The sequence below is a fragment of the Artemia franciscana genome, chromosome 6 (assembly GCF_032884065.1).
Source record: "Artemia franciscana chromosome 6, ASM3288406v1, whole genome shotgun sequence".
Classification (NCBI taxonomy): domain Eukaryota; kingdom Metazoa; phylum Arthropoda; class Branchiopoda; order Anostraca; family Artemiidae; genus Artemia; species Artemia franciscana.
In genome coordinates, this window is record NC_088868.1 from 9,229,950 (window position 1) to 9,248,703 (window position 18,754).

At 34.0% G+C, this 18,754-nt stretch overlaps 1 protein-coding gene across 1 annotated transcript in view; it reads right to left on the reverse strand.

The window, feature by feature from the left end:
* Positions 1 to 15,996, reverse strand: part of LOC136028006 (uncharacterized) — a 30,680-nt gene extending 14,684 nt beyond the window's left edge. The window contains exon 1 of the mRNA XM_065705548.1: positions 15,615 to 15,996. The gene's annotated coding sequence lies outside the window, so the exon portion shown is untranslated. The remainder of the gene's footprint in view (positions 1 to 15,614) is intronic.
* Between the last annotated feature and the right edge of the window lie 2,758 nt (positions 15,997 to 18,754).

Below are 18,754 nucleotides of genomic sequence, written 5' to 3' on the forward strand. Positions count from 1 at the left end.
TTTCTTGTGTTGATGATTTGGTCCACTGATAATGAATTCCAAATTCCTAAGCAAATACTCAGCAAATATTACGCTGTCTTAACAAATATATTTGGATCAGTTAAAAAAAAAGTTTGGGCTTGTACCATTTCTCACATAGTGGGAATCTTTACAATTCTCGGAACCTAAAATTAGTGTAATTAATTGTAAATGGCCTTACTTTTTTGGTGCAAGGAAACAATGGTATTGTCAAACTTATCTAAGAAAAGCTGATTAGTGTGAAAACTGGTACCTTCCAATATTCATATATATGCTACGCTTACTAAAATGAAATTGTTAACAAAAACTACTATTTCTTGAGTTTTTCTTATATAATATCAATGAAATAAAATATATTTTAACCAATGGACTCCAATTTCCGAAAACTATAAGCCCAATCTCCTTAATAATTCAGTATTATTTAAAACATGAGATGTATTTTAACCGTATGCGTCATTGTTGATAAAAATTAAAATTAGAGTTTCTTAAAGAATTTAGGCAACATGTTGATATTTCATCTTGTTTCTGAAAAAAAATATAAATCAATGCCCGTATTCCCTTTTTCACGAATTCATATAGTTCTGATGCTTTTTTTTTTACGAGAAAGGGTTTGCAAAATTCCTTAAGGAACTTTTACAAGACCTTCGAAACTTATTAGTTAAAACAAAATTTTTGAAAGTTATCTCCGGTTGCCCGTCATCCAATTATGCTAAAAAGATGAAATCAAATCTTATAGCTGTTAGATATATAATAGGAATTTCCTCAAATTTTGAAGCAAAATTCATTGATGAGTAGATACCGGAAATAAGCAGTCCGGGTAATGAGTGCCGTCGGCGGTATATTGTTACATGGGAGATGCTAACAATATAGGTTTAGAGACTCCTGGCAAAAAAAAATGTCCTCTACTGGGAAAGGCATGGTTACTTTTGGTCCTCCAGTGGGATATGAATTTATACGACTGGTTCTCCATTGGGAAAGGAGATACGACAGGTCTTCCATGCTGGCTATTTTTATCAAGTAAATAAATTTTGTTTGGAAGGTCAGATTCTTATAAGTATCCGGGATGACACGAGGATATATTTTTCCCTAGGATAGTTGGTCGTATAGACCCCTAACCACCGTTTACGTTCTATGGAACCAGAAAATTTTACAGTTAAGGAAAAATTTTGTTTACTGGAGAGGTGAGCGTTAGAGAGGCGTACAAAGAGTCCCTCCTCTCTAACAGATCTCATCCTCTCTAGATATGATCATAATGGTTTTGGGTTGGTCATGGTTTTCTTTCTCTAAGGTTAGTTTCAAGCAAATCCACGATGTTATATTATTTGTTCGTTCAGATTTCGACTGCGCTCTTTAGCCTTACAGAAATTTTTGTTTTTTAAACTAATTTTTGTTCTTTTTTTAAATACACAGTAAAAGTTACAAACAATTTTTGTTTAAAACGAGCGATGAGACTAAAAAGGTAACAAGATGTTGACTTTTAGGGGAGTAAAGTTAGGGGAAGTAAATGTACGTTTCTCTTCATATATCCAAAAATTTTGCTCAAGGAGTCGTATTTTTTCTTGTGTTCAAGGAGTCGCTATTATCCTAAAAACACAAGCTAAGAGTGCATTTGGCACTTGTGACAAGGTCGGAAGAGCCAAGAGCTCATATAATATGAGCTGTAGCAAAATTCTAAGAATCAATAGACTGACTTGAAATGAAAATCAGAGGCTTAATTCGAGTTGGGATTTCAAATATGAGCTCTGAGAAATGAGGTCGTTCTAAATATCAAAATTCATTAAAATCCAATCACCCAATCCTAAGTTAAAATACCTCATTTTTCTAATTTTCCTTTTACATCAGCCCCCCCCCCCTAGATGGTCGAATCGGAGAAAACTAATGTTGTTAAATAAACTTTTGCATGTCATTGACTCACCCATTACTAAGTTAAAATACCTCATTTTTCAAATTTTTACTCTCCCATAAGCCACCATGATGGTCGGTTTGGGGGATACAATTGTTTTCAAATCAATTTGTGCAGGTTCTCTAACCACCTACCAATTTTAATCGTCCTAGCACTTCCAGAAGCACCGAACTCGCCAATATACTGGACCCCCTAACTCCCCAGAAAAGAATGGATCCAGCCCATTTAAGTCAATCACGTATCTAAGACATGTGCTGATTCTTCTCATTAAGTTTCATCTTGATCTCTCCGCTAATAGCGTTTTTTTAAGAATTTTCAGTTTCCCCCTCCATCTTCCCCCAATGTAACCTGATCTGTTTTGAATTTCAAATTAGAGCTTCGAGACATAAGTTACTTCCCAGTATCAAATTTCATTGAGATTCAGTCACCCGTTCGTAAGTTAAAAATACCTCTTTGTTCTAATTTGTCTGAATTAATACCCCACCTCCAGCTCCCTCAAAGAAAGCGGATTCAGTCTGGTTATGTAAGTCATATATCTATTACTTATGCTTATTCTTCCAACCAAATCGCATTTCGATCTCTCCACTCTAAGCGTTTTGCAAGATTTCCCATATCCCTCTCCAATTCTCCGGAATATTATCAGATGCTATTGGTATTTAAATAAGAGTTCTGAGACGCATAGTCTTTCTAGATATCAATTTCAAAGAGATCATAAAACCGATTCGTAAGTTAAAAATACCTTGTTTTTTACAATTTTTCCTTTCCCTCTAGTCCCCCAGATGGTCAAATCGGGGAAAAGACTGTTGTCAAGTCAATTTGTGCAGGTCCCTGACATTCACGTTCAGAAGCACCAAACTTGTCAAAGCACTGCATCACGCCAATCACGTATCTAGTGCTTGTGCTTATTTTTCCCATCAAGTTTCATCCCAATTTCTCCACGATAATTTTTTTTCCAAGATTTCTAGTTTTCAAGATATCCGTTTCCCCTGCACCCCTTATATCCTCGGATCTGACTTGAATTGAAAATGGAGCATCTAAGACATAATAATTTTTAATATATTAAGCTTCTTTAAGATCCGACCACCCATTTGTAAGATAAAGATACCTCACTTTTCACGAATTTCCGTCCCTCCTCCCCCTCTTATATTGTTGAATTTAGGAAAAGACTGTATCAAAGTAAATTTTTGCAGATCCCCCTGTTTACCAATTTTCAATGTCCTAGCACGTTCAGAAGCAGCAAACTCACCAACGCACTGAAAATCCCCCAAACTCCCCAAAAGGGAGCGGATCCGGTCTGGTTATTTCAATCACATATCTAGGGATTATGTTTATTCTTCCCACCGATCATCCGTTCTTAATTTAAAAATAACTCATTCCTTCTAATTTTTCCGACTTATCCCTCTCTATGCTTCTCCCCAGATGGTTAAATTGAGAAATTGACTATTTCTAATTTAATTTGGTCTGGCTCCCGATAAGCCTGCAACTTTCAACGTCCTAGCTTATCTGGAAGCACCCAAACTGGCAAAACTGGGACCAACAGACCGATAAATAGACAGACCTACAGAAATTGCCATCGCTCTATATAACCTAGTAAATGCCAAGTGCCATAAAGCTGACCATAAACTTTCATATTAATATATCTTGAAGATTGCAAGTTAGTGAAAAACAGTAAACAAACAAACTAATATATTAATATCATGACAAATACACCATACGCAATCATAATCATTATCAACGTTATAATCGAAGCGTTGAACATTTAAGTTCCGACTAGTACTATCATAATAAACATAACACAGAATATAAAAGACAACACATCACACAACATATTAAGACAACAACATCATTGCTAAGAGCAAAAAACAACTTAACCAGTATCATATTAGAGATAGTAAATATGCTTTTCAAACATATTTTTTCCTTTTATTTCTTAAAGTCTTAGGAGTCTTAAAGTCTGTTCTTCAGACGGTATGGGTGCTTTCAGACTTTTTCACAATAATTTTTGCTTTTTTGTTTTTAATTCACTTTTTATTGTAATTTCTAATTTGAACTGTGTTCAACAAATGATTGTCGACAATTTTGATTGAATGTTTTTGGAAACTGAAAAGGCTTAGAAGAAGGTTGCTTACTCTCCAATCTCTTTTGATTCTTGAAAAAACAATGAAAATCTCTAATTTCCCATAAAGTTAGCTCCTTTAAAAGCTTTAATGTTTTTGCCAGTTTTAATAGCGTGACGCTGCTTATAATATTTCTTATTTGACCTCTTGAAAGCCACCATGCAATAGCTTTTCTTCTTCCCTTAAATTGGAGAAAATGTTTTCCTCCACGTCTCATGATTTTCAATCGATTAACCAATAATTTGAATTTTTTTTAAAATTGTTTTCGAGCACATTTGTGCCTTCTCAAGATCAGAAGGTAATTTGCACTTTGCTGAAAACAAAATATATTATAAATATCTTTACTTTTTGACTTTAATAAACAATTAATATGATTATGGATAGTCAGTTATTTAGTGAAGTGCAAATTAGGTTTTGGTTTTGAAAAGACATGAGGGTTGTCTGCAATAGTCATGTTAGATTTTTGCATCTTTTACCAGAAGACAGATTACCATTATGCGTTAATATTATATCCTCTAGGGTGATCCAATCGAACTAACGGTCATAGTAGACAAGAAGAGGGCAAGTTTAAGGAACGAAAGTTTGTGAGAAGAATTTTCGGGAAACTTCAAACAGGGGGAGGGGAAGATATTTCTAGGAATGATTTAAAAATTGGTCAAAAATCAATTTGGCAATACTTTTTTTACTAGAAGTAAGCAATAGCAATAAAATTTCCTAAGAACACAAATTATTCCATATATAAAGGATGTGGCCCCTTCCTGGACACCCAATATTTACACTAAATACTGAGTTCTTGCCACAATTTCTTTGAAAAGTTTATTTAATTACAAACTAAAAATTGAATGAGGAGGTTTTAAAAGATCTTCCCAACTATAGCATACAGGGTACGGCTAGACGTGTTGGCGAGCCCCCCTCATATACGGTTAATTTGATTCACTTTAGATTTTATTGTGGCTACTTACTTTCAGTTAGTTTGTCTTATATATATTTAATAGCATATATTTCTCGACAGATGCTTAACTTTTGGCCAAGGTTTAATTTCCCTCTTAACTTTCATTGAAATAATTCATTTCATGAAATTAGTTCTTGCTTGCTTTTAATAAGGCACATCTTGATAATAAGTTATAATGTACCTCTAAATAAAAATACCTGTATTATTTTGGATGAACAAGGAAGGGCATGCATCAAATACATTTGCATTAGAGTCCGCTACGACGTACAAATATTCAGGAATTACACTATATTACGAATAGTTATGCAGAGAAACTCAGTTTACTTCAGATGATGTACCCTCATGACGAATAAGTGATTCTTATCCTTATCGCCGAAGTATGCATATTTAAATAATGATTGAAACATAACCAGAAATTTCAGAAGACATGTTTTGCATCAATAAATCAAGCAATCATTAATTTTTCAAAAAAAGAACATACTACAAAAGACAAACTCTTTTAAAGTTAAAAGATCCATCTTGAAAGTTTTTTCTTAGGTCTTCGGTTTTTCTGGGAGAGTATGGCTAGAGGTTATTGAAAATTTTTCTCTCCTGACAACATTTTATACTTAACTCACCTTTGTCTAGACTAGTGCATGAGTTTAGTCTAGAAAATAATTTTTGTATAAAAAGTAAATTGTTTCTGTTAAAAGTAGAAACAGGATTTTTAGGCTCTGAAAAAAAAGAAAGGTTGAAGAAGATCCAAGGGTAACGAATCCAAAATATGAAATTCTTTTAATTTTCGTAACAAAAATGGGTTAGGACGAATGAAATTATTTTTAGAAAGCACAAATACTATTATTTCTTTCAGATATCCCTAACGTCATGCAACATAAATTAATACGGGAGTTGTATGTATAACATTCATATACCCTTATTTGCATGTTCTAGACTGAAAAAACTAATACTTTTGCTATAAGGTTCCGTTGTCTTTTAAATATATTAGAAAACACCCTGCCAACACACAGTGGTGTAGTCCATGAAGTTTTGGTGATCAAGCGTTCAATTTCAATTACTTTTTATTTGGAGATATTTAATTTCATTTTAAGCAGAAAGCTTTATGATTGTTAAAAAATTAATTGTCAATTAATATCGATTAATTTGTTCTGTAGTAAGGCCTCCACAAAAGAACAAAATAATATGAATTTTCAAGAATATACCGTGCAAGTAAGATCAAAATTGCTATTTTTATATTACTTTCAAATATCAGGGATTGATCTGTTGATATATCGAGTTCTAGCAGTCGTTCCCTCAGCTGTTGGAGGGTTTTCTCAATTTGAAACTTTCCTTGCGAACAAGAGACAGGGTAAACAATACAACTCATTATAGATTCAGTTCTACTATTTTCAGAATTGAGAAAATACTCGGCCTTAAGCTCATTTTTGAAGAAATTGAGAGATTATGGTTTCTTAAAATTGTTACAAGTTTTTCGTTGAGTTTGGGGTTGTAAGGTATAGTGGGAAAAGGGTTGTTTTCAAATGTCAGAGTAGTTAAATAAAGGTAATTTTTTTATTATTTTCACGTTTTTCTATTTTAATCCTCTATCTAGGATATTTTCAATAAGTTTAATTTGGTAATCAATACAGAAAAAATGTGCTTAGCATAATTTAATTTTGACGCTAAGTAGTCTAGAGAACGATGGCTAGGGTTTACCCCCCCCCCCCTAAAGTTAAACACCCCCGCCCCTTAGTATACTTCCTTGTAAAATACACCCCAAAAACTACCCCAACCCCTGAAAAAAACGAAGAATACCTCTGATTGTGGTTGGCTGGTCTCCAATTCCTATAGACGAAAAATTTAGCAAAGAAAAAACGTGTTTAATTTCGACAAAGCAGTGATCAAAAATAAAATATAAAACCACATTTTAACTTAAAAAAAATTCTTCAAATATTTTGGCCCTACATCTGGGAGCCTTTTTCAAAGGAAAAAAATTACAACCAACCATTTAAGACTTTTTTAAAGATCACAAAAAAACACGCCTTGGCTCCCTCTAGAAAAATTATTCTCCCCTCAATAACAGCGTATATAAAAAAATATTTTTAGTGTGACTGTACTAGACCCATAAAGTCCAAATGGTCGACGCTTTCTGCCAGAAGATCCAGGGGGGGATTAAGTCATACTATAATACATATTTATTAGATCTTTCAGCTTTGTTGAACAAAAGGGTTATTCCCAAATTTTGATCAGATTACTATGGGGGAAAAGGGACGTGGGAGGCGGAAGGGGCTAGCTGTTATTGTGACATTTATTGTTATCGTGACTCTCAGAATTTCTCATAGTTCTGTTTTATATTAATTCGCGTCACTTCTTGCATACACTCTGCTACCACGAACTACTTGATAAACATAAATAAATAAAATATTATTTCACTTTTCCTTAGAAAGACAATGTTTAATAAAAAGCAAAACTGAAATTAAATAAGAAACACTTTTTCCACAATAAGGTTTTGAAGGAAATACAAATATCTCCATTAAATCAAAAAGGAGCAGAAATAAAGACAAATAATATTCTAGGTGTAAGAGTACCACAAATCACCATATTAAATATATAAACCCAGATCAACACTTTATTATAATAAAAAGCCGAGTTAAACACAAGCCGATCAGAAATGAGCATTATTGCAGCAAGTAACCTTCAGTCTTTTTCAACATTACTGATAATTTTTAGTTTTCTGAATTCCTTCGGAAACCAGAGCATAATTTGAAATTTAGGAAAAAACATAAGCAAAAACACAAATAAACGCAGAAGTTTAATCTAAGCAACTTTATATTTTTATTCTAATAAAAATATGCTGATATCTATTTCTTAATGTCTCCATAATTTCTTATTTATTAAAGTCATAAAACTGAAAACATTTCAGATGTGCTCTCTCAGAAAACAGAAAAAAATTCTGGTCATCAAAGGGGATGCAAAATTGCTTTTCCAATTTGAGAGTTATAAGCCACACTTTAGAACCAATAGATTAAAATATTTTATAGAAAATGTATTATTTATAAAAATAGGTTCTTAGAAATTAAAATAACAGGTAAACCCTCAAGATAGTTTTCACTTTCAAATCTAAAAAATATAAATTGTATGAAAACAGGTTTCTAAACTATAGAACAACTTTTAAATAACTTAAAATGTCACCTTCATATCCACATAAGACAAATAATTGTTTTTTTTAACAGAGGACAAAAAGTATTTAAAGTTACAAGAACAAGGTTAGTAAGAAGTAACAAAAAAGAAACAGATAACACAAAGGCAAAGAAAGAGGCAGACAAGACTGAGGGGTCTAAAAGAAAGAAAGATATCTCAATATTGTCGTTCTCATCCTATTGAGCAAAACACTTCTTGTAAAGTATAATGTAAAGAAAAATCAGCTAAAAATTCGCAGCATTGGGTGAAATGAGAATATTAAGATTTAAATTGAGCAAAAGCTATTCTGTCTCTGATTTTGACTACCTCTTCAAGCAATTTAGATAAAACAAAGGACAAATGACAAACCCCTCACATGCCCTTTACTCAAGCCTCTATTGGTATGAAAACATTTTAAGTGGTTAAAATAAGGATCTTATTGCAGCTGCATGGCTCTTGTTATTCAGGATTGGTTTTATATAGATTCGAACACAAACATGAGATGTAAACTGATAGGATTGAGGAAGGCGCTACTAGTTGTGACACCATAGGCACTATAAATGCACATATTGCTTGATTCCTTTCTGCCTTTAATGACTTAGGATGAAAAATGATTCCTTCAAGATGCAATTGCTATTAATTTTTCAAGAGATGCAAGTTCTTGTTTCGTCATAGGAAGGTTTTCTTATAAAGTTGTTAGGACTAAGAAACCTAATGGTTTGAGGGAAACCTCCAGAGGTTTCTTTGTCCTCAAATTTCTTCGTTTCTACCAAATAGACAGTCTTTAAAAAATGCCTAAGGGCTTTCTCACTCCAGGATGGCCGTGATTATCCCTAATAGATTTTAGGTATAACGTAATAAGGTTTGCATGGAATGTAATAGGACATGTTCGAGTAATAATCATAACTAAATGAATATAAACTCTTATACATTAAATGTTAAAAAATATTCCTTTAAACAAAATACAATTAAGACCCATTCGAAGATCTTTATTATGTTTAGCTGGTTCGGCGCACGTCAGTTAACCACAGTAAAGTATCTAGATTGAAATATGTGGTTTTTTAGAAAAGTATAAAAAGTAAAGTTTTCTAGCCCTGGCACTTGGTTTTAAGTAATATGTCGTCTAACTATAATGCAATCAAAAGGATATAGCACAAGTCTTAAGAAAGTGTGGCTTAGGTCTTAGCTTTTGTTAGGCGTTTTAATAAGTGTTATTGGTTGTGTCTTGCTTGCACTGCATTTTCAGTTGATACAGAAGTTGAAAGAGAACCTTGGATTTCCATAGTTACAACTCCGTCAGGACCAGTGCATGCTTGCTTAGGCTGTGAATCGACTGTGATGTTGCTGATATATCGCTTGCAGCTGCTAGTACTGGGTGTTATGAAACCGGCGGGCTCGCCTTAACAAGCGTTAAGGACCCCCCAGAAAGGACCCCCTTCAGGCATCTAAACGTTGGGCTGGTACAGTCTTCAGTCACAGCGAACCGATTGACAAAAATCATTACAATCGTGGCCACGGTACTGAGTCTAAGAAACAGGACATCCAAGGGCTAGGTCTCTGCCGTCATGTCTTTAACGGAAGAGTAGGAAAAGAAGATATCCTAGCTCACTACGGTATTAGAGATAGCAAAAAGTATTCCTAAATATGCCGGAACAAGCTACGCAAATGAATTCAATAAAAGACTCAAAATCTTCAATGAACTTGTGGCATCCGTATGATTTAAGACTAAGAAGAAATGTCTACCGACTAGGCTAAGAGGGAGAGCCTTGGAATATTTTGATTCTGTTAGAAATATGAAAACTGCATATGACTGTGTGGACAAATTGATAGAACCCTATAAAGCTAGGTTTATTGAAACAAGTTTGACCGAACAGCTAAAAACAGCAGTAGTGACATTTGATAGCTCCATGAGCATTAGGGAGTATGCAGACAAAATTTATAGAGCAGTATGTTTGCAGCTATGAAAAACTGGGGTGGATGAAATAATTCAAAAAGTAAAATTACATGCATTTGCGCAGGGATTGCCAAAAAAATTAATTAGACTTTTTTCTTTCTCAAAAATCAGGTTCACTAAAAGAAGCCATAGGGTTCTTAGAAAGAAAAATATAAATAGATTGATCAGTGAAAAAATTTGAACAAATGTCGATCAATATAACAGAAGAAAAGCATAACAAGGATCGCGGTAGAAGTGAGTAAGATTTTCAAGGAAACTCAGCAGAACAATTCTAGAAGCTATTTTTGGCCCAGATGCGAGCAGACAAATGGTGATGGGAAGTAATTTCATGAGGAAGAGTAAAAAGGAGGCCAAAGGACAAATCTGAAAAGACAGGGGATCAGCTATTACTTCGGATAGCCTAATCATTATGCTTCTGAATGTCACACCAGGATTCGTGATGGAGACAGAGGTTACAGAGGATATGTATCCCAAAGGCAGGACAATCAGCCAAGTTGTGTACCCAGAGGAGAACAATCCAAAGAAAGGGACAAAGAACGATTTTTCAGAAAATCTAGTGCTAACATGGACATCCCAGAACCAAACAGCACATACACACCTGGAAGATGTGGAGGACATTTTGTTAGAGAATTCATCCCGAGAAACCAAGGAATAGATCAAAAAAGGCAGCAGATGAGTCATGGAACGACCCTACACCTAGCTCATTTTGGCTAAACTACATATCAGGAAACGATCGTGGGGTGAATTTAAACGAAAAGCCAAGCCTTTGAGTGTCGAAAGGCTGCAAGTCATATTAAACCCTTATACATTTTTCAATGATGCGATTTCAATAATTGTCTTAAAAATGTACCTTGTATAATTGATACGGGGACTTCAACTTCAATTATTAGGGAGGAAATATTTAGGAGACTACTGTAAAATATACAAAATACAATTATAATGTACAAATAGCCTAACATCAGTCACAGGTCATCAGTTGAGTATTTTGGGGGAATGTCTTTTAAAACTTAATACAGATAAAGATGGGATCACCATGATGATGATTATTTGCAGGAAACGGCCTTTCCATACAAACTAGGCGTAGATACACTTCGAAAATATGGTATAATTTTGAAATCAGACCAGTAATGGAATCAAAATCACTAGTTTCACAATAAAAAGGGAATTTAATTGTATAGTTTTGCAAGATGCTGATCCTTGCGAAAAATATCAATTATAGCTCAATAATCGGGTAGCAATAGAGGCAGGTACTAGGATTCAGGTATAAGAACAACAAATAGTAGTCCCAATCACCAAATTACTGCTTTATTAGAAGACTCTACGCTAGAAAAATATTGTTCTATTTTTGTCGAAAATCAGCTTCTGACCATAGAAAGGGGGACAGCGTACTTGAAAGTGTCAAATTTGAACAGTCAAATGTCAAAGTTCCAAATATTGAGCTAGGAGTAGCAGAGCTGATTATTAATGAAAATACAAGATCACTTGAAAATTCCAAGTTATTGGAGTAAAGCATACAGGATATATCTTTTAATACGCAGTGACCAAAGCAGGAAGAAAATGGGAAAACAAAAGCTGAATTCTTGGCACAGTTTGACCGTTAACATTTGTCGCACAGTACCATGCGGCAATTTAGTACGTGGTGATGCTTTTTGGCTTTTAAAGTCTTGAACACTGTTACAGTGAAAGATGTAATGACAGTTTCCCGCATGGATTCCGTTTGGGACTCACTAAGAGGATCTCAATTCTCCACTAATTTCGATCTGATAGCTGGGTACTGGCAAATAGTACTAGATCCTGAAACCAAGTATAAGACAACTGTCATATTGGATGATGGTAGGACATTCACATTTCAACGGACGTCTTTCGGTTTGGGTTTCAGTCCGACTTGCTTCAGCTTACTCATGAATTTGGTTCTGAAGGAGAAGGACCAGGAAAAACCTTCTCACACCAATACCAAATCAGTTATATGGATAATGTCATTTTGTTCACTGAAACAATTTAAGTCCTTTGCATGGACTGGAACGAATTTTGGAAAAATTTGAGAGAGCAGGTTTAAAATTGAAACCCCAAAAACTACCAATATTGGTACAGAAGCCGGGCTTCTTAGGTCATGAAATCTCTCAAAATCGAGATAAAATGGAAATTATCAAGCAGCTAAAGCCTTTAAATAATCAAAAAACCTATAGATCAGTGTGTGGATTATTAAGCTATTCCCAGCACTAGGTTCAAAACTATAATAGTATCGCTAAACTTCTAACTGACCTCCTGAAGAAATTTGGAAATTTTGAATGTCAACCAGCAGCAACAGAAGCCTTTTCAAGGCCGAAACAGGAATTGTTAAAAGCTCCTGTGCTGAAGCTTCCCAACGTTTCTAATGATTTTTGCTTACAAACGGATACATTGTCAGTAGGTATAGGAACCGTGCTCTTCAATATTAATCCTAATATAAAGGAATCGATTATTTAATATGCGGGTCGTGCTTTAACTGAGGCTGAAAGGAAATATTCCACAGCTGAACAAGAATGTTTGGCTGTCGTTGCGTAGATGGAGCATTTTCGACAATTTCTCTTGGTGAAAAAATTTAATTTGAGGGTAAACCAAAAATCACTAATTTGGTTTCATACTATGCAAAACAACTCCGCATGCTTAACACGATTGTCTTCAAGCTTTTAACTGCGCTCCAATCTATATCAAAGAGCGTAGTAGCATTTTGCCAGATTTTCTGTCTAGAAAACCCCAGAAAAAAACCGAACAATCTCTAACTATAGCCGAAATACAGGAGGACAGCGCCATCTTTTCGATAAGAAACATAGCACTTCATCAGAACAAAGACGATTTTTGCTCATTATTTATAGCGGAGGTTAAGGAATTGCCCGAACACTGCAAACATCGTATGAAGAGCATAGATCATTACGAACTAGACAAGGACGAAAATGTCTTCCTAATATACTACAGGCCATTACAGACGTATAGGCAAAATGACACCCGATTAATCGATTAATACCAGTTATACCAAAGAGTCTGGAAGGAGAAGTCATTTACTTATCACATGTCGCCAATGGTTGCCATATGGGAGAAACAAAAACCATGGGTAGAATCAAGGGAAATTTCTATTTTCCAAACATGTATAAAAAGGTCAAAGAATTTATTCAGACCTGCGAAGATTGCTCAAAACACAAATTACCGCAAATATTACCATGAGCAGAATTGGGAACCTATGGAGTATCAGCAGGAGTTGGAGACCTGATATCAATTGACATCTGGGGCTCAGGTGGTGGACATCCAGTATCGGCTAAAGGAAACGGATTACTCTTACCATGGCGGAGCATTTCAATTCGTTCTTATACACCTACCCTGTGCCTTATGAAAAAACACGCACCATCGCAAAAATTCTAGTCACTTGCCTATATGTGGAACACGATATTTTTCCTAAGACTATTATAACAGATTTTGTGCCAGGTTTTCGGGCAAAACAGTTATACAAAGTCACCAGCTACCTTAAGGTAAAGAGGTGGTATACATCAGTTTATATGAGCATGTGTAATGGGAAAGCAGAACGTAAAAACTGTGAGCTTGCATATATGTTGGGTATTCATTCCAAGCAAGAACCAAGTCATTGGTTCTTGCTTGCAGTTCTTTCTTGGGTCTGGCCGTATTCGCAATAAATACTGCCTGTTCTGCTACTTTAGGAGACACACCGTTTTTCATATAGCACTTGTGGGATCCCAGGATTTGCACAGAGTCTATAGGAAGTGAGCTCGTGTACTATAATCTGGATCAGTACAAACAAGAAATGATTATGAGAATGAAAAAGGCAATGAAACAAGTAGTTAGAAACTTAGAAATAGCTAAGGTAAAACAAATAGACAAATATGATCATAGAATAAAAAATACGCGGGAATACAAAGTAGGAGGTACAGTCTTGGTTCGAAAACCAACTTTAGAAGGAACAAAAAAACTAAAAGAAAGATGGGATGGACCTTTCCATGTGATAAAGGCTCTTTCCAATAATTTAACATATATCTTGAGGCCTTTTAACAAACAGAGGAAATAGTACACCATAACCGCATCACACTTGGTTTCTATCACCAGCCATGGAAAGTGAAACCTGTTGAGGAAAATTATTTGGATAATGATGAAGTGGTAGCCCCAGTTCTAAAGCATCAGCACTATCAGTTCTTAGATCGTTTTAACAATCATAAGAAATTGGAGGAATTAAAAGGACTATCTAGCACACACTTGGATGGACTACCTCAAACAATACAAATCAAAGGAAGACTTGCCAGATCCACCAAAATCGAGTGAAATCGAATCCGGAGATGAGGAGCTTAAGCAACAATTCTTTCCAACTAAACAGAGCTCACCAATTTCTCCGGAAGTCAACCATTTCACCATTGTAGAACCCATCATCCCAATAGCCCATCCACCAAATAACTTGCAAATGGGGATGCACACGAAAACACCAAATATGGAGCTTACCGCAGGAAGAAAATTACTAACTTGTCCAGATTGTGAGCGAAGTCGCAAGCAAGACTGTGAGGAGCATGCAAAGGAAGGATTTCTGGAGCGTGGTGATTGCACTTGTGGCCTCAGCACCAGCAGAACCAAAGAACCAAAGATGGACTTTACTAGATTTCTAAAGCCTGCACCAGCCGAAGAGTTTAAAAGATTATAATCTTTGGAATCCCCAACAGAAATGATACAAAAACGGATGATGCAACAACCAGCTGGACTACGACAGAAAATGACCTGAGAAGACACTGGCGAGTCGTCAATTGATACCAAAGCCCTTGGACCAGAAGGGTTAACGCTTTGCAAAAAACTTCACTCGCCAAACTGAGTGTCCGAAAGGTCTGTGAAAATATGCAACTCAGGTAGCCAAACAGCTCAAATTAAAAGCAAAACAACAAAAGGATTTAGTTAATGCAAAAATTTGACAAAGAGACAAAAATTAGGTCTCACTGGATTTCTATCTGTCTTAGGCTTTTCTTTAATTAGCAATGACTTGATGCCCACAACTCCTCCATTTTAATTCAAAAATTAATTTGTTCAAACAAAATATTGGTTCATTCTATATTGGTAATTTTTTCTGGCAATTCCCAGCCTGTGAAACTCAATGGGTGGCACAAAGTACCCTCTGGCATGTATTATCACAAGTAGGGTGTTTTTTAGGCAGTTCTCTGCAAAAATATCTGTTGACACTAGAATCAAACATTTAAACGTTAAGAAAACTCCCAATTGAGCTAGTTCTGATGACTCCTGGTTATTCAGGCCAGTGTGAAACAATATACACACCCTAAGGAGCCCTCTGATGCAAATTATCACACCTAATACATTTTTGCCCTAATATTTTTATATATTTATATTTTTTTTTAGATTTTTCTTTTAGGAAGTTTAAGCTCTTGTGGAATACGTTACAACGTTACTCATATAGAAAAAAAAAGTCTTTGTAGTTACAAATCATTTAGACATACCAACTGCTAAAAATAATGAGACCAGAAAAACGTATATTACCTTTGGTGCGAATACTTCCACTGCAATAAGAGCTTGAACCCAAGGGGAATCTTTTTCCTTTTTTAAGCTTAGAATTGAATTTGGTGAATCAAAACCTGTAGAATAACTATCTATTCTAGTGGTAAGGTTATATGGCTGATTAGATGGAGGAACAATTATATAGTCAATCAAGCATTCATTCGCCATATCAAATTTGCCTATAACCATGTCTTGAAAGGTTCCACACTTTTTTAATTCCCACGATCTGATTAAATATAAAAGAATAATGCATAGAACAAAAACAGTGTAAACACTTCTCCGCGTTTTTCTTGTCAGCGAAAACATAGTATCACTCTATATTTTAGGTCTTTAAATACTATTTTTCTTTTAGAAATAAGCCTTACACTTGAAATCTGTATTTTTACTCCTACATGTTATGCAAATACAGAGAAATATAACTGACAGGTTTCTAAAACGAGTTTAAAGCAGCAAGGCGAAAAAATGTTATTGAGAATGATTATTTCATCTACAATTTTGTCTTCATAATAGTAAAGCTTGCTTTCAAACAAACACACAGACACACACACACACACACGCACACAAACACACACACACACAAACACACACACACACAAACACACACACACACACACACAAACAAACACACACACACACACACACAAACACATATACACACACACAAACACACACACACACACATACAAACACATAAACACACACACACAACACACACACACACACATATATATATATATATATATATATATATTTATATATATATATATATATATATATATATATATATATATATATATATATATATATATATATACATATATATATATATATATATATATATATATATATATATATATATATATATATATATATATATATATATATATATAGACAAACAGACGTTTGTCTGTGGTCTATACGTAAAAAGGCCAACTTTTACAATATATATACATAATAATAGTGCATAAGTGGCAAGGGCTTGCCAGCTAGCCCTGGGAACATTAAGAACTGGTTTTGAGATAAAAAAGAAGGAGGTTCCTGTCAACAATAAGTCCCTGAACAGTTATCTAGGCCCCCCAGGCTATTTTGACGGCCAAAAGTTGCCTAGTAAAATTTACTTTGTCTTTAAAGGATTAAACAGCAAATAGAAAACCTGGGTAAAAATTACCGTCCCCGAAGTATAAGCTATAAATATATATATATATATATATATATATATATATATATATATATATATATATATATATATATATATATATATATATATATATCTATATATACTCTTGGATCCATACTCTTGGTACAGCTTATCCTTTTGGGCTAAACGATCGTGTAGCAAAATATGGTGACATGTCTCATGTTGTTGTTAAATGTATTGATGGTTTTATGGACCATCCTTCTTTTACTTGTCCTACTAAGCGTAAAAAACGATCGAGAGGACATAGGAAAAATAATAGAAAAATGAATTAGATGTACATATGCTTTCTATAGATCTATGCCAGCTACTTGAATCTAGGGGTATGATTTCTGTAATAAAGTGTCTAAATAATTTATCCAAGAGGAATTTAATCTAACTTTTCTGGATTGTTAAGAATAATACAGCTCTTGACTGTAATTTTAAAGTAATATGTGATACAATTTGCATTCTAACTAAAACGAAATTTATTTCAAAAAAGAAAAAGTTCGATAAGATTAGTAATAAGGATAACAGATTATATTTACCTATTAATTTTACTTGTAAGCAGATTGAAGATATTAATTTACCAGAAATTTTAAATCAGCGGCATGTGAAACAGGCCCTTCCTAGTAATTTAAATTATAATGATAGTCCAGTTTTAACTTATAAATTTTCAAAAACTATTGGGCAAATTATTTTTAATTATAATTTAATACTAAACAAACTAGATAGCGATATAATAGGGAAACCGGTTTGTAATTGTAAGCAACTTGGCCCATTTGTAAATCCTACTTACAAACATGTTATAACAGGGGACTTGTCAATAATAAAGCAAGATGATCTTCAAATTATAATGAATAAAGGGGCTAATTTCCGTCTTTCTCATCATCTGAAACCATCGAGTGTTCTTGATGGCTTGGAAAATGATTTTGATTTATTTATTGATAAGTGGTGCAAGAAAGAGAATAAAAATAAAGAGAGTTTTCAAAGTTGGAAGAATTTAGTTATTAGTAGAGTAAGAAATAAAATATATTCTAACGTAAAAAATAGTAACACTAAATCATTATTTTATAATGCGAAGATTAAACAAGCAATTGCTAATCTAAAGAATGAATTTGTAATTGTGCCAGTGGATAAAGCTAATAATAATTTTGCCATAATTTGTCAGAAGCTGTATTGTGATATCTTAAAAAGGGAGTTATGCACAACTAATGTTTATGAAAAGGTATATATAGAGGATGAGAATTTAATTGAAAAGACTGAAGAAATACTTTTTAAAAATTTTAATATTAAAATAAATGACAATGATAAAAAGTTCCCTTTCCTATATTGGACTGTAAAATTTCATAAGAATCCCCCTAAACCACGGTTTATTGCTGGAGCAGCAAAATGTCCAACCCGCATTGCTGCTACTGACCTCTCTTTAATTTTAAAGGAAATTGTAAATAAACTTAAAACCTATTGTTCTGGTATTAAAAAATTTTCGAATTTTAGTCCATATTGGAGTGTTAATAATTCACTGCAGGTGATAGATTCTTTAACAATGGTTTCAGCTAAAAGAATTGAGTCTTTCGATTTTGCGACAATGTATACTAATTTATCACTTAATTTAGTGTTTGATAATTTAAAAACTGTTATAAAGAAATCTTTCCTCTTATCTAGTAAAAGGTTCTTAAAAATAGACAGTTATAATAAAAAAGCCATATGGACAAACTGCTTTAATACTACAGTTAACTTGAGATGTTACAGCTTGGATATGATTTTTGAGTTATTGGAATTTGTTTTATACAATACTTATATAAGATTTGGGGGTGATTTGTACAAGCAAATAATGGGAATTCCCATGGGGGGGAATGCCAGCCCATTTATAGCTGACTTGTTTTTAAGTCAACTAGAATATAAATATATGATGGATAAGAATAATCCTATTAATTTAAAACATGCT